Source organism: Lepidochelys kempii, unplaced genomic scaffold (genome assembly GCF_965140265.1).
Source record: "Lepidochelys kempii isolate rLepKem1 unplaced genomic scaffold, rLepKem1.hap2 scaffold_69, whole genome shotgun sequence".
Lineage (NCBI taxonomy): Eukaryota > Metazoa > Chordata > Testudines > Cheloniidae > Lepidochelys > Lepidochelys kempii.
The window spans coordinates 155776-181246 of NW_027333643.1; the positions used below are offsets into that span (position 1 = coordinate 155776).

Here is a 25471-nt window from a genome sequence, read left to right on the forward strand (position 1 = left end):
ATTCTGCTGCTTTCCTTTCCTCCTTGTGTCAGGATCCTGAACTCGACCATCTCATGGTCACTGCCTCCCAGGTTCCCATCCACTTTTGCTTCCCCTACTAATTCTTCCCGGTTTGTGAGCAGCAGGTCAAGAAGAGCTCTGCCCCTAGTCGGTTCCTCCAGCACTTGCACCAGGAAATTGTCCTCTACAGTTTCCAAAAACCTCCTGGATTGTCTGTGCACCGCTGTATTGCTCTCCCAGCAGATATCAGGATGATTGAAGTCGCCCATGAGAACCAGGGCATGCCATCTTGTAGCTTCTGCGAGTTGCCGGAAGAAAGCCTCATCCACCTCATCCCCCTGGTCTGGTGGTCTATAGGAGACTCTCACCACTGCATCACTCTTGTTGCTCAGGCTTCTAAACTTAATCCAGAGACTCTCAGGTTTTTCTACAGTTTCATTCTTGAGCTCTGAGCAGTCATACTGCTCCCTTACATACAGTGCAACTCCCCCACCTCTTCTGGCCTCCCTGTCCTTCCTGAACAGTTTATATCCATCCATGACAGCACTCCAGTCATGCGAGTTATCCCACCAAGTCTCCGTTATTCCAATCACATCATAATTCCCTGACTTGGCCAGGATCTCCAGTTCTCCCTGCTTGTGTCCCAGGCTTTGTGCATTTGTATATAGGCACTTGAGATAACCCGCTGATCGCCCCTTGTTCTCAGTATGAGGCAGGAGTCCTCCCCTCTCACACGCTCCAGCTCGTGCTTCCTCCCGGTATCCCGCTTCCCCACTTACCTCAGGGCTTTGGTCTCCTTTCCCTGGTGAACCTAGTTTAAAGCCCTCCTCACTAGGTTAGCCAGCCTGCTCACGAAGATGCTCTTCCCTCTCTTCGTTAAGTGGAGCCCGTCTCTGCCTAGCATTCCTCCTACTTGGAACACCATCCCATGGTCAAAGAATCCAAAGCCTTCTCTCCGACACCACCTGTGTAGCCATTCCTTGACTTCCACGATTTGACGGTCTCTACCCAGGCCTTTTCCTTCCACGGGGAGGATGGACGAGAACACCACTTGCACCTCAAACTCCTTTATCCTTCTTCCCAGAGCCACGTAGTCTGCAGTGATCCGCTCAAGGTAATTCTTGGCAGTATCATTGGTGCCCACGTGGAAAAGCAGGAAGGGGTAGCGGTCCGAGGGCTTGATGAGTCTCGGTAGTCTCTCCATCACATCGCGAATCTTAGCCCCCGGCAAGCAGCAGACTTCTCTGTTTTCCCGGTCAGGGTGGCAGATAGATGACTCAGTCCTCCTGAGGAGAGAGTCCCCGACCACCACCGCCCACCTCCTTCTCTTGGGAGTGGTGGTCGTGGAACCCCCAACCCTAGGACAGTGCATCTCATGCCTTTCAACTGGTGGAGTCTCCTTCTGCTCCCTTCCCCCAGACGTATCATCTGGGTCACTCCCCGCAATGGTACCTGTGGAGAGAACATGAAAATGGTTACTTACCTGTGTCCGCTTTGCTGGTCCATGGACTTTCCCCCTTCTTCTTCTGGAGGTCACATGTTGGCAGATTTCTTCACAGTCCTCCTGTCCCTGCTGCGCAGCCTGCTCTGAATCTTCAGAACCTTGTGCCCATAGAAGCATATCCTGACGTCTGTCCAGGAAATCTTCATTTTCTCTTATGCAACGCAGGGTCGATACCTGTTGCTCCAGACCTTGAACCTTCTCTTCCAATATGGAGACCAGCTTGCACTTTGTACAGACAAAGTCGCTTCTGTCCTCTGTAAGAAAGACAAAGATGGCACATCCAGTGCAGGTCACAACAGTTGAACACTCCCCATCCATATTACCTTCCTACTATGAGCTTCCTCCGGAGATGCAGTAATTCCTCAGAGAAGTCGTTAGGGTTTAAGCCTCAGTGGGCTCACTCCAGGTGAACTCCCAGGCAAAGTCCTGCTGTTTGCTGCTCAGCTGGTTCCCCGCTGCTCAGCTGGTTCTATAAGCACCGAGCCTAAAGCTCTTCCAAGCCTTCTTAGCGCAGCGGGCAGTGCATCAGTCTCATAATCTGAAGGTCCTGAGTTCAAGCCTCAGAGAAGGCAACTCTTCTTGCTCCCTGCTTTAGATTTTCTAACGTAAATCAGAGAAAAAAAGACTAGAGCAGAGTGGTTTCTAGACACCCTCCCATCCATCTAACACACACACACAGACTTTTCGAACGGTGCGTCTACAGTATGAAATTAGTTCAAAATTATTCGATTCAAAATTTCGGGAGCTATTTTAGACATTCAGGCTTCGGTGTCCCCACTAAAATACATGAATTGGGCAGAGTGCATCCACAGTACCGAGGCTAGCATTGAACGTCGGAGCGGGTGCACCGTGGGTCGCTATCCCACAGTTCCCGCAGTTCCCGCCGCCCACTGGAATTCTGGGTAACGCTCCCAGTGCACGATGGGGCAAAAACATTCTTGCGGGTGTTTCTGGTGCGTGTCATCAGGAACCCATGGCGGGCAATCGTTTCACGCCTTTTTGGCATGCAGACGCCGTACTGCTTTCAGCAGACGGTGCACCGCTTGCTCTCCTGCAACTATGAATCCGCCTCTCATTTCCTCTTCCCTTCCAATGTAATCTCTACTATCTGCTCTTTCTCTTCCTCATCGAACTCTTCTGCCTCCAACTCTGCTCTCCCACTGGTGCCACGCTTCCGAGCTTCTCCGGGTTGTCTGTCCTGGGCTCCCGCCTCCGTGAAAACCACGGAAGACAACCATTTCCCGCCTTTCTTCGGCTACCACGAACCAAACAGCAACTCTTCCCCTGCCACTCTGCTCTCCTACATTTCGCGCCCGTTTTCCAGGATTACCCGTGCAGGCGCCATGGAGCCCGCTCAGATCTCCGCTGCAGTTTTAAGCATTGTAAATACCTCGCGCATTATCCAGCAGTATGTGCAGTCCCTGCAAAACGGGGTGAGGAAACGACGACCGTGCGATTACTATACTGATGAGGACATGGACAAAGATGGCACGGCGTGTGGCAATTGGGAAATCATGGTGGTGCTGGGCCAGGTTCATGCCGTGGCACGCCAATTCTAGGCCCAGGAAACAAGCACAGACTGCTGGGGCCTCATCGCGTTGCAGGTGTGGGATGATTCCCAGTGGCTGAGAAACTTTTGTATGCGTAAGGGCCACTTTCATGGAGCGTTGCGACTTGCTGTCTCCTGCCCTGAAGTGCAAAGACACCAAAATGAGAGCCGCCCTCACAGTTCAGAAGTGAATGGCCATAGCCCTGCGGAAGCTTGCAACGCCCGACATCTAGCGATCAGTCGGGAATAAGTTTAGAGTGGGCAAATCTTCTGTGGGGCCTGCTGTGATCCAAATAGCCAACACAATCATTGATCAGCTGCTATCAAGGGTCGTGACTTTTGGAAATGTGCAGACCAGTGTGGATGGCTTTAATGCACTGGGGTTCCCTGACTGCGGCGGGGCGATAGACATAACGCATATCCCTGTCTCGGCCCCGGAACAGCGGGGCGGCCACTACATAAACTGCAAGGGGTACTCTTCCATGGTGCTGCAAGCCCTGGTGGATCACAAGGGACGTGGCGAAAGGGATGCACAAACAATCCAGTTGGGCCATTGCCCACAAGCTCACCCCAAGCAGCTTGGACTCCTGATGACTGTGATGCTGAGGTTCCTTAGACCCCTGTTCATATTTCAGACCCCAGCCGGTGCACCATCCCTGCCCAACCACTCACCATCTGCCCCAGGAGAACCAGCTGGTGGGCTGCATCCACAGGCAGGTAGTTTATGCCACTCTCCTCAGAGCAGCAGCCACAGCTGTGCAGCTAATCCCCACATCTGGTTGCCGGGGATCCAGCTGGATTGTTTGGGCATCCCTTTCAAGACTTGCCCTCAACAACCTGGCAGCCCCCAGCTTTCTCACTGCTCTGTGGTTGTTTGCTCTGTGAAAGGGGCCTCTAGGAATTGGTATTTCCAGAGGCATTAAAGAATCATAAAGGAGAAGGAAAAGTTAATGCCTTAGAAAAGTCTGTGTGTCTGTGTTAGATGGATGGGTGGGTGTCTAGAAACCACTCTGCTCTCGTCTTTTTTTCTCTGATTTCCAGTGGTAATCAAGGTCGGCCATTGCCAGCAGTTGACAAGAACATGTGAGAGCAGTGGGGGCGGGAAATAAACATGGGGAAATAGTTTTACTTTGTGTAATGACCCATCCACTCCCAGTCTTTATTCAAGCCTAAGTTATCTGTATCCAGTTTGCAAATTAATTCCAATGATCACTACAAAAGGTTCCCCCCGACCCCACCCGGCTCTCCTTCTGGTAATAGCTCACCTTACCTGATCACTCTCGTTACAGTGTGTAGGGTAACCCCCATTGTTTCATGTTCTCTGTGTATAGGAGTCTCCCCACTGTATTTTCCACTGCATGCATCTGATGTAGCTCACGAAAGCTTATGCTCCAATAAATTTGTTCGTCTCTAAGGTGCCACAAGTCCTCCTGTTCTTACTCATGGTGTTGTATCCCCATACTGTGGCCGTTTGGTGTCAGTCCTTTTAAATAAACAATGAGTTTTTTTCATAGAAACCATATTTTCCTCATACAGACACAGGAGTTGTCATAAATATAAAGGGAAGGGTAAACACCTTTGAAATCCCTCCTGGCTAGGGGAAAGCTCCTCTCACCTGGAAAGGGTTAAGAAGCTAAAGGTAACCTCGCTGGCACCTGACCAAAATGACCAATGAGGAGACAAGATACTTTCAAAAGCTGGGAGGAGGGAGAGAAAGAAAGGGTCTGGGGCTGTCTGTATGCTGGTTTCTGCCAGGGATAGACCAGGAATGGAGCCTTAGAACTTTTAGTAAGTAATCTAGCTAGGTATGTGTTAGATGATGATTTCTTTAAATGGCTGAGAAAAGAATTGTGCTGAATAGAATAACTATTTCTGTCTGTGTATCTTTTTTGTAACTTAAGGTTTTGCCTAGAGGGGTTCTCTATGTTTTTGAATCTAATTACCCTGTAAGATATCTACCATCCTGATTTTACAGGGGGGATTTCTTTATTTCTATTTACTTCTATTTTTTATTAAAAGTCTTCTTGTAAAAAACTGAATGCTTTTTCATTGTTCTCAGATCCAAGGGTTTGGGTCTGTGGTCACCTATGCAAATTGGTGAGGCTTTTTATCCAACATTTCCCACGAAAGTGGGGGGGTGCAAGTGTTGGGAGGATTGTTCATTGTTCTTAAGATCCAAGGGTCTGGGTCTGTAGTCACCTAGGCAAATGGGTGAGGCTTTTTACCAAACCTTGTCCAGGAAGTGGGGTGCAGGGTTTTGGGAAGTATTCTGGGGGGAAAGACGCATCCAAACAGCTCTTCCCCAGTAACCAGTATTAGTTTGGTGGTGGTAGCGGCCAGTCCAAGGACAACGGGGGGAATATTCTGTACCTTGGGGAAGTTTTGACCTAAGCTGGTAAAGATAAGCTTAGGAGGTTTTTTTCATGCAGGTCCCCACATCTGTACCCTAGAGTTCAGACTGGGGGAGGAACCTTGACAGGAGTAGATTAATCTACAAAGGGAAGGTGATTCCAAGGCAGTTCCGGAGGGAGAAGGGAACGTTTTCAGCATCACTAAATTATCATGTTGTACCTCACACACACACAGAGTGACAATAAACTCAATTAACTGAGCTACCAACACACTGCACAGGAATGAAATAAACAACTTTATGTTCAAGGAGTTCGGTGCATGTAAATAATACTAAAAATATGTTTTGGGCAACGCATGGAAAAGTCATTGTGTTGTACAACCCACTTGATATAGTTAACACACCACAATATATTTAACGAAATTAAGAACCATGTGCTTATAAATTAACATGTTGTGCCATTTACACACGCACAAGACCTAGAAAAAACTGAATTATTTGAGCTTCCAACATTTCCACTTTCTCACAGCATGTTAGACCCCCTGCTTTAAATGAAATATGTCTAAAGGCCAGATGTATGAAAGAATTGTCTCGTTCTGTATTTCTTAGCTTTTATCTCAAAAGCTAATAGCCTCATAATCTCCCCCAAACACCCTGGGACCTCTGCAAATTATTAAAATGCCCCTGTTCTCAGCAAGGCCACGACAGTGACCCACAGCTAGAGTGTCTAGGCCAAGCGTTCTGAAGGAGGCAAGTCAAAGATTTTCTCTCTGCTTCCCTTGGCAAGGTCTGAGTGGGAAAACAAAATCCCCCACATGGAAAGTTTTCTCCTGAGAAACCAATACTAGTCTGTTTGGGGACGTTGATTTGAATGGATTATTATTCTTCTCTTCTGATCTCTGAATTATTTCAGTTCAGTCTTTGTCCTCCAGATGTGTTGCAAGGTGTTGAATTGCGGGGGAGAGAGGCCAAGTCATGACGTCTCTTCCCCTCTTTCATAATTTCTTCCAACTTGTTAGGAAGTTCCTCTGCCTTGATGTGAGTCAAGCAGTGTCCATTGTCTCCGGGCTGTCTCGGAGGAGTCCGCATTGTACACGGTTCCTGGGAGAGTCCTTGGGAGCGTGGATACCTTCACTGGGCCAGCAGCGAGTCTGGCTCCTCCAGCGTCACACCGGAAAGGCTGGCGGTGGCCATTTCCCAGCCTCATCACATATTTCAGTGACGCACCCAGAGCAAAACTCCACCACTTCCCAGACAAGCCTAGCGCACACCATCCACCCAGGTATTAGCCTTCAACAGATCACGACTTTTACAATGATAGCTCACCAGGCCGACTCTGTACAAATCGTACCTTAATTCTATGAGAGTGGTGACTATGGGGCTTCCAGGGTGCTGCTTTGAGCACAGCCTGCCACCCCTGGGCTGACACTGCAATGGAGACGTCCCCGTAGAGTCTCTCTCTCCCGGGATAAAGATGGCAGCAGGGCTGGCCTGGGTCACCTGATGTGGGCTTCTGGAGCTCAAGCTGTGGGGCTGAAAAGTGGGGTGCAGATACTGGTGTTCCTGCTGAAGCCTGGGTTTGGAAACCCTCACCCCTCATGGGACCTCAGAGATTGAGCTCAAGCCCATCTGTCTCCATTGTCATTTTATAGCCCTGCAGCTGCAGCCCCAGAAGCCTGAGTCAGCTGCCCCGGGCTCTGAGACAGGTGCCCTGGGTGTTTTAATCGCTGTGGAGACATAACGTTGGGATATGTCTACAGTGCAATGAATCACCCATGGCTGGCTGGTGTCACATTAATCAGGGTCATGTGGCTTGGGCTGAAAAGTTGCAGTGTACAAATACAAAGAAACAAGAGCAAAAACCGGTTGCCTTTATAGCTAGATAGCTATAGATACATGGCAAATAGCAACAAGAATCAGCGTAGAGCTGGATCTAAAAAAATGAAAGATTAATCTTTGCTCTACAAATAATAACGACTGATAAATGGTAATATAAATAAGGACCTGGAATTCCTTCATACTTTGACGGTTCTTGGAATGGCCTGCTAAACCCAGGGTTGTGAGTTCAATCCTTGAGGTGGCCATTTAGGGATTGGGGCAAAAATTGGGGATCGGTCCTGCTTTGAGCAGGGGGTTGGACTAGATGACCTCCTGAGGTCCCTTCCAACCCTGATATTCTATGATTCTATGAAGTTCCAGGCATATTGGCTAGAATTTTCGAGACACAGATTGTCAGAAAAACGTAACACGCTGAGTGCTCCACCTGAAACAACAGCAAATACTGTTGCCAAGATAGATAGATACATTGCAAAGAGCAACAAGAATCAATGTGGAGCTGAATCTGCAAAACGGAAAGATTAATCTTGCAATACAAATAATAATGTATTAATTATTATTTATTATTATTATGTCATAAAGGACCATGAATTCTTTCATACTTTTATCATCCTCAGGATGTTGCTGTGAATTCAGAGACATGACCGTTTTCTGGAGCAGCCATTGCAGTTTCAAAAGGAAATGCAGGCAGAAAACAAAGCAGGGAGGGTTGTGATGGGGGCGCATGAAAGGAGAGGAGGCTTGTTCCTCTTGAGTTTTCTTTCAGTTTCTCTTGTGATCGTGATGGAGGAAGCGGAAGCTTAATTTGAGTTTGTCCCCACTCCCCTCCTTCTGTCGGCGGAGTGTGTCTTCACCAGGAGTGCTTCCACCGAATGAAGAGGGGCAGTGTGGGGGGGCTGAGAAACGGGGTTCTTCACTCTGCGCAGCTGCCCACTGGGAGCCCAGCTGCCCCCTGGGCTCTTGACTCCCCACCTCCTCCCTGGAGTGGGAGCCGGCCACCTGGGCTTCTTGCCTGCCTGCTCCCAGCCAGGAGTGGGGGCGGGGGCCAAGTGCTCAGGCTTCTCGGCTCCCTGCGCTGGGAGCCGGGAGCTTTCGTGCAGCAGTCCCGCGAGGAGCCAGGCAGGTGCAGCCCCGCTGGGATCAGGGAGCGGAGGGCAGCCATGAAGGGAGCCAGCCGGAAGCCATGACATTGGCAAGACAGCCAGCAGCCCCTGTGAGTAAGGCAGTGTCTACACAGACACTGGGTTGTCCTAAGGACCCCAACACAATCCCCGTGCCTCTTGAGGAGCTGGAGTTACTATGTGGGTGTAGCAGGGCACTTACATAGATGGGACAAGGCTGTAGCGTGCACCGTGAGGTAATTAGGACAACGTAAAATGCTGTCGGCGGGCCTAACTGTGTAGTGTAGCCCAGGTTTTAATCTCCTGCTGATGGGTTATATGCTGGGTGCCTTGTTTCCTTTGCTTAGGAGTTCTTGTTCTCACACCTATCTCCTCGCTTTCCATTCCAGTTCAGGGAAGGAGAGAATAACCAAGTCTTCAGGTATGAAAAGGCAAAACATTTCTACATGACCCTTCGCAGTCAGTGAAACCTGTGGTGGGAAACGTGCCCTTGATTTTACTGCATTTTGGTTTCTTGTCTTGTTGGTTGCTCCCGAGGAGCTGGCAGGGAAATGTCCATGGAGAAGTGGAGTGGATGTGAGGTTTCTTGCTTACGAGATTTGCCTGCGTTTTGGCCTCATTGTGAGAAGGGCAAATTGGATGAGACATTGCAGCTTTTCTGATGCCTGTCTGAGTTTGGAAAGTAAGTTCTTTGTTGTCCTGTTCTTCAAAGGGGAACTGAGGGAGCGGATATACACTGGCAGCTGAGAAAGCCTTAGAAGGGGACATCCAAAGCTGGGCACAACTGGTTTCTGCAATGGATTGTAGTGTAGTGTGGTGGTTATCAAGTTTGCTTCACACGCAAAATATCCCTGACTTAAAACTAGGCAAAAACAGTGCCTTTTCCCCCGACTGATCACTTTTGGTCTTCCTCCATTCCAAGTCCTTTGCTGAAATACACCCGTATTTCCCACACTTTTTGTTCCTTTTTCTTTCCTTTTACGATATTTTAGGGTTGTAATTTAATGGCCACACAATTTTGCTCATGAATTAAAGTTTAACACAACATTTGACAGCCTTTTCCCATGCCCTCCTTTCTGTCACTTACAGGAGTTTACTTATGGGAATATTCACTGATTTATTGCACCGAGCATTTCAAAGGAAAGGTCAGAATCATTTACCTTGGATTCACTTTCCTTACTTCTTTCTAATTCTTTCTCTCACATAGATGGGGAAATCGCTGTTGGAGCAATTTAGCTTACCACTCTCTCTTTCTAGACGGAAGCTGACACAATTTAAAACTTCCCAATTTGCAAATATCTATGCGAAAATATTTTCTAAACCAATGCAGAGATCCTGGGCAAGGCTAGGGGTGAGGCAGATTAATAATTGGCTGTTCTTTATTTTGGTGCTTGCTAATTGACCATTTGGAATTTTAATACAGGATGGCATTACAGTCAAAAGATAATCTCAACATGTGGAGAAGAAATGGTTATACGGGCTAATAAATAATTTCTTGGTGTCACACCAAAAGTGATGCATTCCAGTGTGAAAGAAGAACTAATTCATGGCTTATGAGCATTTGCTATGTAGTTGTAGCCATGCAGGTCCCAGAAAAGCTTGTCTTTGTCCCCAACAGAAGCTGGCCCAGTCAAAGATATTATCTCACCCACCTGCGCGTTTGCTCGCCACACTACCTGAGACAAGCGGAAAGAGACTCAAAGCAGAGAAAAGGGAACAAAGAAGTTGAATTCCTAGCTGAAAAATGGGCCCTTTGTCAGCTGGAGGCAATCTCAGATGATTCTGGGACCTCTCGTGGCTATTGCTGGTTTTGAAAAAAGCCAGGTGTTATTTAGGCAATATTGCTTCTACTATATCCACTGAAGAAGATTTATGCTTCACGATTGCTGTATATCCAAAGAGATTCATTCAATTCAGCACACAAGTGAATAGAGATAGGCAGCTGGAGTCAGCCAGTTCGCCCCCATCTCAAAGTCTTTGGTTTTTAAAAAGGCCCCTTTTGGTGTTTATACAGGACAGGGCAGAAAACGGCCAGATAATAAGCTATTGGGGTGAAAGTTCTGAGGTTTTTTTTAATTTGCAGTGAAGACTGAATGGAGAATTGTGTCGAGAAGTTTCTTTCCTTGACTGAGGATGGAACCAAGGCAGCATCAAGGAGACTCCTAACCAGTAGACCAAGGGTACTCAACAGGTGTACCATGGGCCAACTCAAGACAGCCAGAAATTTTTAATGGACCCTGAAATCTTTTTAAAAATCATAATAATAAGTAAATAAAATTATTTTCTCTGGAGTCTGGACCTTGATCGTATCTTGACAGAGATTTTGGACCTTGACAAAAAATAGTTGACTATCCCTGCAGTAGACCATAAGGGGGGGTAATGTAGGGATTTTTGGTTCAGCTCCTCTATGCTTTCTAAGGCTACTTGCTCTCCAGTTAAAGAAATCCATTCATACCCTGATATTCTATGATTCTGTGAAATGGTCCATTCCCCATTTCAGAGGGGACAGGAACAGAGAGTGAAGGAACCCCTGTGCTCATAACCTGAGCTCAAGGAAAAGCATTGAAACAAGCTCGAATTATGATTTAGGTTCCTCCATCAGAATCCCAAGAGGAACACAAAAGAGGAACAATCCTCCTCTGCTTTCATTTACCCCACCGCATCCCTCTCCGCTTCTTCTTCCGCCTGCCTAGTGGCTTGATTTCCTTTCAGAGTGGTAGCCGTGTTAGTCTGTATCAGCAAAAACAATGAGGAGGACTTGTGGCACTTTGGAGACTAACAAATTTATTTGGGCGTAATCTTTCCTGGGCTAAAACCCACTTCATCACATGCATGGAGTGGAAAATACAGCAGGAAGAGATATATACAGAGTCCATGAAAAGATGGTGGTTGCCTTAAAATCATAGAAGATCAGGGTTGGAAGGGACCTCAGGATGTCATCTAGTCCAACCCCCTGCTCAAAGCAGGACCAACCCCAACTAAATCATCCCAGCCAGGGCTTTGTCAAGTCCCCTGCCCTCTGACATGTCCTTTCACAGAATCACAGAGTTGGAAGGGACCTCAGGAGGTCATCTAGTCCAATCCACTGCTCAAGGCAGGACCAATCCCCAATTTTTGCCCCAGATCCCTAAATGGCCCCCTCAAGGATTGAACTCACAGAGAACTGTTTGAAATGGGCCACCCTGTTTACCACTACAAAAAGTGATTTTTCCTCCTACTGCTAATAGCCCATGACATGCTAACAAAGAAACAGCCGTGATTTAAAATCTCCACTCAGAAATGGTGAACAACAGCAGAACCCAAAGTAACTGAAGGAAGGGCGGATGATCACAGTTAGGACACAGAATTCAGAAGATGGCAAAGCTCAGAGCCCCGTTACATGGAGTCAGAATGCAATCAGCTGACAAAGAGGGGGAGCAAACTCCCTCCCTTGCTCTCTATGCCAAAGTTCCTGTCAGCTCAATGTCCAGGTCGGCTGCTGAGAGGGTTGCAATGGGGTCAGTGAAGGCAGAGGAGGATTGTTCCTCCTGGGTTTTCTTTGTGTTGCTCTGTGATCCTAGTGGAGGAAGCTGACGCATCATTTGAGTTTGTTTCAGTGGCTTGGGTTGGGCTCAGGTTGTGACCCTGAGCACAGGGGTTCCTGCCCGCTCTGCTCTTAGCCGCTCAGGGAATGGACAAAGGAGCAGCTTCAGAAATTGGAGAGAAAATAGCCTAGGGAAGTGTAGCACAGCTGAGAAGAACAACAGCCCCATCTTCTCCCTGGTGGTCTAGTGGTTAGGATTTGGCGCTCTCACCACCACGGCCTGGGTTCAATTCCCAGTCAGGGAAAAGTGACTTTACAGCAAAACACCTTAATTTATTCTTCTCTTGCAATTTGAACAAATTGACGGTTTTTCCCTGACTCCTCCATCTTCTACGTGATCTTGGCAAGGGCTTTGGAGACCATATCAAAATCAAAGCTTCCCATTGACTAGGAGCAGAATATGGGCATGTTTCCACTGTGCACTTCGTTGTCCACAAATAGACAGGTGCAAATTCTTGTTCCCCCTTTCTAGCTAGCCTAACCAATGTTGTAACAACAGTAATAGACACTCAGGTTGACCCAAGATGTCAGTTTTCTTGCTGAAACAAAACCAAAAAATCATTTGGGGTCAACCAAATTCTTTCAGCAAATAAAATATTCACTCAAAAAACTTTCATCCCACTCTATATACCAATCTTTGGAAGTAACCATCTCAGCAAAACTGACCATTAGCCTCTTCCATTCCTGAGGGCTAGCTGCTGTCGTGTTCTAAGCATAGACGATGGGCCTTTCACCTGTTGGCCACTGGTTTCTAGCTTGCTCAGGTAGCACTGATGAAAGGCAATGTGGTTTAGTGGCAGACCTACTTCTATCCCTCTGTCCAACTAGGCGTGTTTGTTTCACACTAATTGTAAAAATACAATCAATGCATTTTGTTGATACCTAAATCTGGGATCAAGATGAAACATTGTGATTGTAAGTCAATGAGAAAATCTCTGCTGAGTTCGACAGAAGGAAGGTTTTCTCATCAGGTTCTAGCACAAGATAAAAGTTCTGAAGGTTCTTAGAGTTTCCAGACACATGGGCCAGAATTTTCAGAAGGTCTCACCCCCACCCCTAGAGCCAGATTTTCAGAAGAACTCAGCTCCCATTTGGGCAATAAACATTTTGGCCAGATTTTCAGAAAGGCTCAACACACTGAGGGCTGAGCTATTTTGGAAACAAAAGGTGGTAGAAGTTGTGGGTGCTGGTTGCTTGGCCGTCTGGCCCACCAGGCAGGAGTTTGAGGTTCAACATTACTTTCTCAGAATGGTAGCAATCATCTTTTATTCCCTTAAAAAGGGAGCAGGGAGATGACATATAAAAATCGCTTGTGCTTTAGAAAGTCTCTAGAAGTTGAAAGAGATATGCCATCTCCACCTCCCTGGAAAGTTCACAACAAGTTAAAGAAAACTGTGATTGATAAGTGGCTTGACTAACAGTGACAGGCTGGCCGAGTGGTCTAACCTGTCAAACTCAAGGCTGTGTCTTTCCGTCATTTGTGTTCTGGGCTCCATATGCAGGTGGGCGTTCAAATCCCCTTCCTGACACAATCATTGCCTTCTACATGAGAAATAGCCTCATTTCAACCTCTCCTGTAACATTACAACACCAACTGCTTCGCATTTCTATGCTAGAACTTGGAGGGAATTCAAAAGTGGTGCATTCAGGGCACCTAGTTGAGGTCACGGGTGGTCTAGTTATAAGCTAAGGTTGTTCAGTCCTGTCTGGGAGGGTAAGCTCTGGAGAACACGGATCATCTGAAGATTACTGAGGGGAAGCAGGAACATCTGATCCAGCCAGTGGAGGACAGCCATCTAGAATCCTAAGGAGATATTTTGGCATCTAGGGAGTGAGAAGTAAATCTCAGAACGGAGAGCTGAGGTGGTGCTGATGACTATTTCCTGCGGCTAAGGCTAAACGGGAGCATGTACATCTAGGAACAAGGAATGTCAGCCACGTATACAGCAACAGTGGGATCTCAGCTAGGAGTCGAAAGGTCTTTTTACCTCTGTATTTGTTGTGCCCACTTCATCCAGTTCTGAGGTCCCCAGTTCAAGAAGGAGGATGAAACATTTGAGAGGAGAAAGAAGAGCCATGAGAAGGATGAAAGGCTTAAAACCCCTGCCTTGCTGTGATAGTCACAAAGAGCTCAGAAAAGGTTTAGGGGATGACGCTCTCACTCCCTAAGTACCTACATGGGGAACAATACTTACAAACAGGCTCTTCAATCTAACAGACAAATGTATAATGTGAGCCACTGGCTGGAAGTGAAGCTAGACATATTCAGATTGGAAATAAGGCATGCTTTCTGACAGGGAAGGGAATTAACCATTGAAAATCTTACCCAGAGTCCTGGTGGAGTCTCCATTCCTGGAAATTTTCAAATCAAAATTGGATCTATGTTTTTTTTAAACGGATCTGTTCTAGTTGAAAAGGAATTCTTCGGGGGCAGGTATCGGGCCCGTGCTAGACAAGAGGTCAGACTGGGTGTTTACGAAGACCCCTTGTGGTTTTAAAATATGGGAAACAAACCCTTAAATGACAAACGCTTTATTCTGTGAATCAAAAGGAAGTGCTTCCCCTGGCTCTTTTTCTCATTTTGTAAACAAGGGCTTGGAATTTCAACTCTCAGTGAAGCTTTGCCTTTAAACTGAATTAGGTGAATTTTCCAGCTCTTGATCCTCTGAGTCTAAGGAAGAATCCCTGAAAAGCAGGTGAGGTTGCAGTTCAGAATTTCATAGGTTAATTTGATGCCATCCAAGAGTGAACGCTTCGGTAGGGAACAAGTGAGAATTTGTTGACTGAGAAAAATTCCTGGTGAAAATTGGCAAAGCTGTGGATATTTTTAAACATTCCAGTGAATTTACACATGAAGATACAAACAGAGAGAGAAAGAGAAAATCACACACTGAACAGCCCCTTGTAGGCATTAACAAAAATCAGACCCACACAGCACACAGAGAATCATAGAATCATAGAATATCAGGGTTGGAAGGGACCCCAGAAGGTCATCTAGTCCAACCCCCTGCTTGAAGCAGGACCAATTCCCAGTTAAATCATCCCAGCCAGGGCTTTGTCAAGCCTGACCTTAAAAACTTCTAAGGAAGGGGATTCCACCACCTCCCGAGGTAACCCATTCCAGTGTTTCACCACCCTCCTAGTGAAAAAGTTTTTCCTAATATGCAACCTAAACCTCCCCCACTGCAACTTGAGACCATTACTCCTTGTCCTGTCATGTGCTATCACTGAGAATAGTTTAGATCCATCCTCTTTGGATCCACCTTTCAGGTAGCTAAAAGCAGCTATCAAATCCCCCCTCATTCTTCTCTTCTGTAGACTAAACAATCCCAGTTCCCTCAGCCTCTGCTCATAGGTCATGTGTTCCAGTCCCCTAATCATTTTTGTTGCCCTTCGTTGGACTCTCTCCAATTTATCCACATCCTTCTTGTAGCGTGGGGCCCAAAACTGGACACAGTACTCCAGATGAGGCCTCACCAATGTCGAATAGAGGGGAACGATCACGTCCCTCGATCTGCTGGCAATGCCCCTACTTATACAGCCCAAAATGCCATTGGCGTTCTTGGCAACAAGGGCACACTCTTGACTCATATCCAGCTTCTCGTCCACTGTCATCCCTAGGTCCTTCTCTGCAGAACTGCTGCCTAGCCATTCGGTCCCTAGTCTGTAGCGGTGCATTGGATTCTTCTGTCCTAAGTGCAGGACTCTGCACTTGTCCTTGTTGAACCTCATCAGATTTCTTTTGGCCCAATCCTCCAATTTGTCTAGGTCCCTCTGTATCTACCACTCCTCCCAGTTTAGTGTCATCTGCAAACTTGCTGAAGGTGCAATCCACACCATCCTCCAGATCATTAATGAAGATATTGAACAAAACCGGCCCCAGGACCGACTCTTGGGGCAGTCCACTAGATACCGGCTGCCAACTAGACATGGAGCCATTGATCAGTAGACATATGTACATAAGGGAAAGCCACACAAAACATACAGAAAAAGCACACAAGACGAAAGCACAAAAACCACATACCAAAAGAATACGAAGCAAAAAACAATTTGCCTGCAAAAATCAGACACACGCACACAAAACTATGCAAGGCATCCACAGAAATCACACAGGACCCACATGCTCATCAACCTGACAGACAAAAACCACATGAACATATCGAAAGCCAGGCAGGGTTTGAGTCTCACAGCCAAGAGGGAGTGCAGGAAGGTGGTTTGGGGAGCAAAGGTTGAGGGGGAAGTCAGGGGCTCAAGAATCACAGGATGGGCAGTGCTCTGGGCTCTGCTTGATGCCTCCTGACACAGGGTGCAGGTGGAGAATGGAGCCTTGTAGATCTGTGGAATCTGTCCTGCACTCTGCAGAGGAAGAGAACCTGGGTGTCTTCTGAGCCGGAATTGTATTTTCCGACGGGCAAGATGAATGGCAGAAGCCATTGCTTAAAGAAAGCTGATGCTTGAACTCACAACCTCAGCATCTGAGTGGACCAGATCATACGTCTGAGGGAAGGCAGCAGAAGGAGACTGCGCCAATTGGAAGGCATGAGATGCACTGTGCTAGAGTTGGGGGTTCCACGACCACCGCTCCCAAGAGAAGGAGGCGGGTGGTGGTGGTCGGGACTCTCTCCTCAGGGAGACTGAGTCATCTATCTGCCATCCCAACCGGGAAAACCGAGAAGTCTGCTGCTTGTCAGGAGCTAAGATTCGTGATGTGACGGAGAGACTGCCGAGACTCATCAAGCCCTCGGATCGCTACCCCTTCCTGCTTCTCCATGTGGGCACCAATGATACTGCCAAGAATGACCTTGAGCGGATCACTGTGGACTACATGGCTCTGGGAAGAAGGATAAAGGAGTTTGAGGTGCAATTGGTCTTCTCGTCCATCCTCCCCGTGGAAGGAAAAGGCCAGGGTAGAGACCGTCGAATTGTAGAAGTCAACGAATGGCTACGCAGGTGGTGCCGGAGAGGCGGCTTTGGATTCTTTGACCATGGGATAGTGTTCCAAGAAGGAGGAGTGCTAGGAAGAGACGGGCTCCACCTTACGAAGAGAGGGAAGAGCATCTTCGCAAGCAGGCTGGCTAACCTAGTGAGGAGGGCTTTAAACTAGGTTCACTGGGGGAAGGAGACCACAGCCCTGAGGTAAGTGGGATACCAGGAGGAAGCACGAGCAGGAGTGCAGGAGAGAGGAGGGCTCCTGCTTCATACTGAGAAAGAGGGGCAATCAGCGGGTTACCTCAAGTGCCTATACATAAATGCACAAAGCCTGGGAAACAAGCAGGGAGAACTGGAAGTCCTGGCAAAGTCAAGGAATTATGATGTGATTGGAATAACAGAGACTTGGTGGGATAACTCACATGACTGGAGTACTGTCATGGATGGATATAAACTGTTCAGGAAGGACAGGGAGGCCAGAAAAAGTGGGGGAGTTGCACTGTATGTAAGGGAGCAGTATGACTGCTCAGAGCTCAAGTATGAAACTGCAGAAAAACCTGAGAGTCTCTGGATTAAGTTTAAGATTAAGTTTAGAAGCGTGAGCAACAAGGGTGATGCAGTGGTGGGAGTCTCCTATAGACCACCGGACCAGGGGGATGAGGTGGATGAGGCTTTCTTCTGGCCACTCGCAGAAGCTACAAGATGGCACACCCTGGTTCTCATGGGGGACTTCAATCACCCCGATATCTGCTGGGAGAGCAATACAGCGGTGCACAGAAAATCCAGGAAGTTTTTGGAAACTGTACGGGACAATTTCCTGGTGCAAGTGCTGGAGGAACCAACTAGGGGCGGAGCTCTTCTTGACCTGCTGCTCACAAACCGGGAAGAATTAGTAGGGGAAGCAAAAGTGGATGGGAACCTAGGAGGCAGTGGCCATGAGATGGTCGAGTTCAGGATCCTGACACAAGGAGGAAAGGAAAGCAGCAGAATACGGACCCTGGACTTCAGAAAAGCAGACTTTGACTCCTTCTGGGAACTGATGGGAAGGATCCCCTGGGAGAATAACATGAGGGGGAAAGGAGTCCAGGAGAGCTTGATGTACTTTACAGAATCCTTATTGTGGTTACAGGGACAAACCATCCCGATGTGTAGAAAGAATAGTAAATATGGCAGGCGACCAGCTTGGCTTAACAGTGAAATCCTTGCTGATCTTAAACACAAAAAAGAGGCTTACAAGAAGTGGAAGATTGGACAAATGACCAGGGATGAGTATAAAAATATTGCTCGGGCATGTAGGAATGAAATAAAAAAGGCTAAATCACACCTGGAGTTGTAGCTAGCGAGAGATGTTAAGAGTAACAAGAAGGGTTTCTTCAGGTATGTTGGCAACAAGAAGAAAGCCAAGGAAAGTGTGGGCCCCTTACTGAATGAGGGAGGCAACCTAGTGACAGAGGAGATGGAAAAAGCTAATGTACTCAATGCTTTTTTTGCCTCTGTCTTCACGAGGTCAGCTCCCAGACTACTGCACTGGGCAGCACAGCATGGGGTGGAGGTGGCAAGCCCTCTGTGGAGAAAGAAGTGGTTCGGGACTATTTAGAAAAGCTGGATGTGCACAAGTCCATGGGGCCGGATGCGTTGCATCCGAGAGTGCTAAAGGAATTGGTGGATGTGATTGCAGAGCCATTGGCCATTATCTTTGAAAACTCATGGCGAACGGGGGAAGTCCTGGATGACTGGAAAAAGGCTAATGTAGTGCCAATCTTTAAAAAAGGGAAGAAGAAGGATCCGGGGAACTACAGGCCAGTCAGCCTCACCTCAGTCCCCGGAAAAATCATGGCGGAGGTCCTCAAGGAATCAATTCTGAAGCACTTCGAGGAGAGGAAAGTGATCAGGAACAGTCAGCATGGATTCACCAAGGGAAAGTCATGCCTGACTAATCTAATTGCCTTTTATGATGAGATAACTGGTTCTGTGGATGAAGGGAAAGCATTAGACGTGTTATTAATTGACTTTAGCAAAGCTTTTGACACGGTCTCCCACAGTATGCTTGTCAGCAAGTTAAAAAAGTATGAGCTGGATGGATGCACTACAAGGTGGGTAGAAAGCTGGCTAGATTGTCAGGCTCAACGGGTAGTGATCAATGGCTCCATGTCTAGTTAGCAGTCGGTATCTAGCGGAGTGCCCCAAGGGTCGGTCCTGGGGCCGGTTTTGTTCAATATCTTCATAAATGATCTGGAGGATGGTGTGGATTGCACCCTCAGCAAGTTTGCGGATGACACTAAACTGGGAGGAGAGGTAGATATGCTGGAGGGGAGGGTAGGATACAAAGGGCCCTAGACAAATTGGAGGATTGGGCCAAAAGAAATCTGAGGAGGTTCAACAAAGGACAAGTGCAGAGTCCTGCACTTAGGATGGAAGAATCCAATGTACCGCTACAAACTAGGGACCGAATGGCTCGGCAGCAGTTCTGCAGAGAAGGACCTGGGGTGACAGTGGATGAGAAGCTGGAGATGAGTCAACAGTGTGCCCTTGTTGCCAAGAAGGCCAATGGCATTTTGGGCTGTATAAGTAGGGGCATTGCCAGCAGATGGAGGGATGTGATCGTTCCCCTCTATTCGACACTGGTGAGGCCTCACCTGGAGTACTGTGTCCAGTTTTGGGCCCCACACTACAAGAAGGATGTGGAGAAATTGGAGAGAGTCCAGTGAAGGGCAACAAAAATGATTCGGGGTCTGGAACACATGTCTTATGAGGAGAGGCTGAGGGAACTGGGATTGTTTAGTCTACGGAAGAGAAGAATGAGGGGGGATGTCATAGCTGCTTTGAACTAAATGAAGGTGGATCCAAAAAGGACGGATCTAGACTATTCTCAGTGACAGCAGATGACACGACAAGGAGTAATGGTGAAGTTGCAGTGGGGGAGATTTAGCTTGGATATTAGGAGAAACTTTTTCACTAGGAGGGTGGTGAAACACTGGAATGGGTTACCTCGGGAGGTGGTGGAATCTCCTTCCTTAGAAGTTTTTAAGATCAGGCTTGACAAAGCCCTGGCTGGGATGATTTAGTTGGGGATTGGTCCTCCTTTGGGCAGGGGGTTGGACTAGATACCTCCTGAGGTCCCTTCCAACCCCGATATCCTAGGATTCTATGATCATTTGGCCAACAACATGTAGCAAAGCACCCAACTAAGTTGCATGAATGCTCTATAAGCCACTCCTCAATTATACAGAGACACCAGCATATCTCCCCAGCTCTCAGCCTTGCACCTCAGAAATGTACCATCTTACACGGCTCATGGCCTTCTCTTGAAAAGTGTAAGCTCATTAATTAGTTCGCCACTTCATCAAAAATAAAGGGGACATGCACCAGCCTTTGTCATGGGAGCAACTTTCCCAAACACTTTGGACAAACTCAGGAGTAAGTATAAAATATTAAAATAAGTTTATTAACTACAGAAAGTTAGATTTTAACTGAGTCTAACTGTTGGTCACAGAGGTCAAAAGTGGTTACATAACAAATGAAAATAGACTCCCAGTCTACACTCTAATTTGAATATACTAAGCAAGAATTGGATCAAACAGCTTTTCTCACTCACTGGTTGCTCCAGGCAATGTTGAGTTCTTAATACACAGACTGAATTCCCTCTCAGCCTGGGACCAATCTCCGCAGTTCAAATTCTGAGTCTTCCAGACAATCTTCCAGGTGTTGAGATTGGGGAAGATACAGGTCATGTGGGGGTGTCTTTGACTCTCATACGTATTTTTTCTCCAGCTGCTAGGTAGATTCTTGCCGTGATGTTGGGGTTAGTTAGCCCCCAATATGGAGCAGCAGTTTGCCTCCTGCACCTTGTGGTAGGCGTCTCACAGCTCCTTCCCTTTGACCCCGCACGGCAGTGTGTCCCTGTCATGGCCCCTTTCTATCATGCATCACGAAATCTGCGTGCGCACCTCGGGAGTTACACCACAGAAAGCTGCTTTCCTGTGCAGAAACTTGCCCGTGTAGACAAGGCCGCAGAGGGCTTACATAAGAACGCACGACAGGTCATAGACTGGGTCAGACCAATGCTCCGTCAAGCCCAGTGTGCTACCTGAGAGCGACCAGTGCCAGATGCATTGGATGGAAAGAACAGAACAGGCTTGTTGACCTGCAAGGTGAGGGTCTTTCACCTTTATATTTAACTTCATTGTTGTCAATTCCTACTTATCCTATATCTAACTACCCCTCCTCTGAGGTCTCTGGGCAAATCAGGTGTGAACCACTCCTTTGACACAGACGTGTCCCAATCCAGCTGAACTGAGGCAGAATTTGGGCCAATGTCAGTTTGGAAAAGGCCTGCTTCACCCAGCAGGTTTCTCAAAGTATCCGTTGCTGTGAACCGCATGTCGTGTGGATGTGCGAACTCGGAAGATAGCAAACATGAAAAAAAAAAAACGCAAAGCCGGTTCTGAGGTTTCCAGAGCCAGGCCTGAGGGTTAAAGAGCTGTGCTCAAAAGGACAAGGGTCTCAACAGCTATAAAAAGAACTAGTTGCAAAAACAAAACAAAAATTACATGGAAAAAAAACAACCAAACAACAACCACCCAGAAAAGCTCCCATCACTCGCCCATCACCATTGTAGATCTTGACATCTCCTGCCTAATGTGACATCTTTGCTTTGCGAACAAGAGCCCTGGGGAACTCCTGCGAACTCCAAAGATAGCAAACATGAAAAAAAAACCGCAAAGCCGGTTCTGAGGTTTCCAGAGCCAGGCCTGAGGGTTAAAGAGCTGTGCTCAAAAGGACAAGGGTCTCAGCAGCTATAAAAAGAACTAGTTGCAAAAACAAAACAAAAATTACATGGAAAAAAAACAACCAAACAACAACCACCCAGAAAAGCTCCCATCACTCGCCCATCACCATTGTAGATCTTGACATCTCCTGCCTAATGTGACATCTTTGCTTTGCGAACAAGAGCCCTGGGGAACTCCTGCAAACTCCAAAGATAGCAAACATGAAAAAAAAAACGCAAAGCCGGTTCTGAGGTTTCCAGAGCCAGGCCTGAGGGTTAAAGAGCTGTGCTCAAAAGGACAAGGGGGCTCAGCAGCTATAAAAAGAACTAGTTGCAAAAACAAAACAAAAATTACATGGAAAAAAAACAACCAAACAACAACCACCCAGAAAAGCTCCCATCACTCGCCCATCACCATTGTAGATCTTGACATCTCCTGCCTAATGTGACATCTTTGCTTTGCGAACAAGAGCCCTGGGGAACTCTCTGGCTCACCTGTGTGGGTGGAAGGGGTCTCACACTACGTGGGAAGGCTGCATCATGAGAAAAACCACCTGTGCTCTACTTTCACACTTTCTAATCTTTCAGAGTAGCAGGAGGCGGAAAAGTGAGACACATGCATTAGACTCAAGAGCAAAACTAAGAGACCAAACCACAGACTCTGGACTCAGCATTCATGTATCCTGCAGTCTGAACTTGGAATCTGTTACATTCCCTCATTGGCTACCATCATTTAACCAACACGGAAGTGCTTCTTGTCCAGCAAGGCAGCCAGTTTGGGACCCATAGGCATGGCATGGCTCTGGAGGAATCAGCTGTTTCTCTCTGTGCTTCAGGAAACTTGGGATCCAAATGGTAAAAGACAGTTGTTCCCAGTTTCATCATGGCATCCCTTAGAAGTGTGAGCAATTCTAAAAACAGTTTACCTTGGCCACAGGTCACCATAGTGTCCATCTCTGGGGTGAAAATCAACCACTCGTACCTCTCATTTCTACCTGAGTTCTTGTCAAATCTTTGACCTTAGTTGTAGCAATTTTACACGGCTCTGGCGTAGAATTCTTCACCAACCACACGACATACCAGTAGCGATACTGAGGTAGAACTCCCCCAAATATGCCCTTTTGTTTCTTTAATCTGGTGGCTCAGATTTAAATAAGGGACTAAATTCAGGTGCGGCTTAGAATCCCTCTAAGACACCAAATGTCAGGTATCTACTCAAAATGGGTGTCTTTCTGCAGCTCTATCACATTCCTCATGGATGTCATTTCCTACACATTTACAGCATCTGCCAGGAGTGAGCTGAACAGAAATGTCACTTCCATTTTTCCCATCTCTACCTAGGAAGGGATTGCATTTCCCAAATAAGAGGCAACATGCACCTGATTAGGAAGGGAAGATCTTCAGGAGCAACCTCCTGCAGGGCATGGGCCACAACTGCTTTGGGAGGCAAATGAATGGGTCTTTTGCTTAGTTCCAAATCATTTACTAGAGAATCCTCTTCCCAGCCCCTTCGGGAAATATTGACCTTAGCAATTGAAGAACAGGGGGATAGAGATGGTGATGGAGAATCCCTCTGATTTACCCTATGTTCTTCTGTTGTTACAGAGGGGAAAAGACATTTTTCCCTATCCCTTCCCTATTCCTGCTCTTTGTTATACTTCAATATATTTTAAGGGAGGAAAACGGTAGTAAAAATATCTGCCTTCAGGAAAACCTGAAGCAACAGCGCTCTGATGAACTGTGACAACTGGGAATGAAACAATATGTTCCTGGTGGGGGAACTTGATGACTAACAATTGTTTTTAAATGGGGGAACAGTATAACTGTGATGCTCACGGTTTGTTTAGACTAGGACATGTGATGGAGTTTAGGTCAGGTCAAGGGGAAAGCTAATGCCAACCACTGCACCTCGGCTGCATCTGCACGACAACTGTAATTGTCTTTTAACACCAAGATCACTAATTTGAGCAGCCAATGCCATGTACAGTCCTAGTGGATGTAAGGCACGGGTAGTTTTTGCCTCAGTGTAGCTTGTTGGGAACAAACCTCTCTCCCCCACCTGGAGCTGATGAACATTCCTGGCTGGAGGGACACACGCTCCTTTGACCCAAAAGGAAAGGAGTTGATAGAAAACATCTATCATCTAAACATCTATAACTAAGTGGGAATTAGCAAATGTGATTTAAAAGAAAAAAATACCTTTGGCCAGCCCTAGTCAAGGCATTTGTTACAGATCCCTCCCATGTGGATTTTCTGATGTCTAATAAGGGTTGAGCGCTGATTGAAGCTTCTCCCACACTCAGAGCACGTGTAGGGCCTCTCTCCTGTGTGGATTCGCCGATGTGTAATAAGGTGTGAGCTCTGCTTGAAGTGTTTGCCACACTCACGGCATCCATACGGTTTCTCACCCGTATGGATTCGCCGATGTCTAATAAGGTGTGAGCTCTGCTTGAAGTGTTTCCCACACTCAGGGCATCCATAAGGTTTCTCACCTGTGTGGATTTTCCAATGTGTAATAAGGTGTGAGCTCTGCTTGAAGTGTTTCCCACACTCAGGGCATCCGTAAGGTTTCTCACCCGTGTGGATTCTCTGATGTGTGAGAAGGCCCGAGCTCCCTTTGAAGCTTTTCCCACTCTCGAGGCATGTGTAGCGTGTTCCTTCCAAGTTCATTCTCTCACGTGTAATAAGGTCTGACTGGCTACCGAAGTTTTCCTCTGGCCTCTGCTGACTCTCACAGGCTTTTGTTTTTTCTGGGCGTGCACAGCTCCCAGAATCATTCCCTTTGGACCTTCCTGACAACATCCCATGGGCTTCTACTCGCTCAGCATCTTCCTGCTGTGGTTCCTCCTCGTTTTCACTCACCATCCCAACACCTGATGGGAGACCGAGAGAATCCAGACGTAAGTCTCTGCCTGCGCCAGAGAGAAAGGAAATCTCAGAGAGAAGAATGGGAAAAGGGATGAAGGAACCAAAATGTGTACAGGACAGATCAAACCTATCAGGAGCTTATTTTCCCTTCAACCTTCCCCAGAGGAGAGAAAGGAAGGGATCAGTTCTGGGTCCGTATCTCAGAAGAAATCTCAGGGGACAGCGAGACTGGGGAGGGACCTGCTGCCAGTTGTCAGTCAGGATAGGTGGGAAGCCATGAGTGACCTCTGCCTAACGATTCTACATCTGCAGGGAACAATCCAGAACTTGGAGAGCTCACAAGGTCTTTGTAGGGCATCACAAATGTTTCCTGTATTCACCGACAGTTTTGGCGTTGGTTTAACCAATGCCTCACCTATGCAGGGAGCTCTCGGGAGCACTTTTTTCTTAGAGCCATGAAGGTCTGGGATGCACGACTCCTCCCCTCGTTCCAGCTGCGAGATCACATCAGTTCTGGAAACTGGAAACCCTGCTCAAGGCAAAGAAAACAAGGGAGGTCAGTGGAATTTGTGGGATACTTGTCACAAAGAATATTCCATGCTTTTAAGCCCAGCTCACTTTTAAGTAGTAACGTCCCAAGGCCGGCTTCCTTGGCTCAAAGTGCCAGGAGATGATTATTATAAATCATATTCATTACCTTAGTGCCTAAGGGCCAACTAACAGTGGGTCCTCATTTTGCTAGGCACAGTACAAACCGAGAAGCGTTGATGGCCCGTGCCCTGAAGAAGTTACAATCTAAATAGACAAGGCAGACACAGAATGGGGGAAGGGGTAGAACCCACCAGCAGAGTGAACTCCGTGAAGGCAGAGTGACAGATCTGATCAACACAGGCCTAGATCTTGAGACTATCGGATTTAATGTTACAATCAGGGCCAGTGTTTTCCGGAAATTGTCGCTAGGAC

At 47.2% G+C, this 25471-nt stretch overlaps 2 non-coding genes across 2 annotated transcripts; both read left to right on the forward strand.

Annotated features, from left to right (window-relative positions):
- The first annotated feature begins 2003 nt into the window (after positions 1-2003).
- TRNAM-CAU (transfer RNA methionine (anticodon CAU)) lies at positions 2004-2076 on the forward strand. The gene has a single exon. It is a non-coding gene; the product is annotated as a tRNA-Met (tRNA).
- Positions 2077-12116: 10040 nt separating this feature from the next.
- On the forward strand, positions 12117-12188 carry TRNAE-CUC (transfer RNA glutamic acid (anticodon CUC)). The gene has a single exon. It is a non-coding gene; the product is annotated as a tRNA-Glu (tRNA).
- The last annotated feature ends 13283 nt before the right edge of the window (positions 12189-25471 follow it).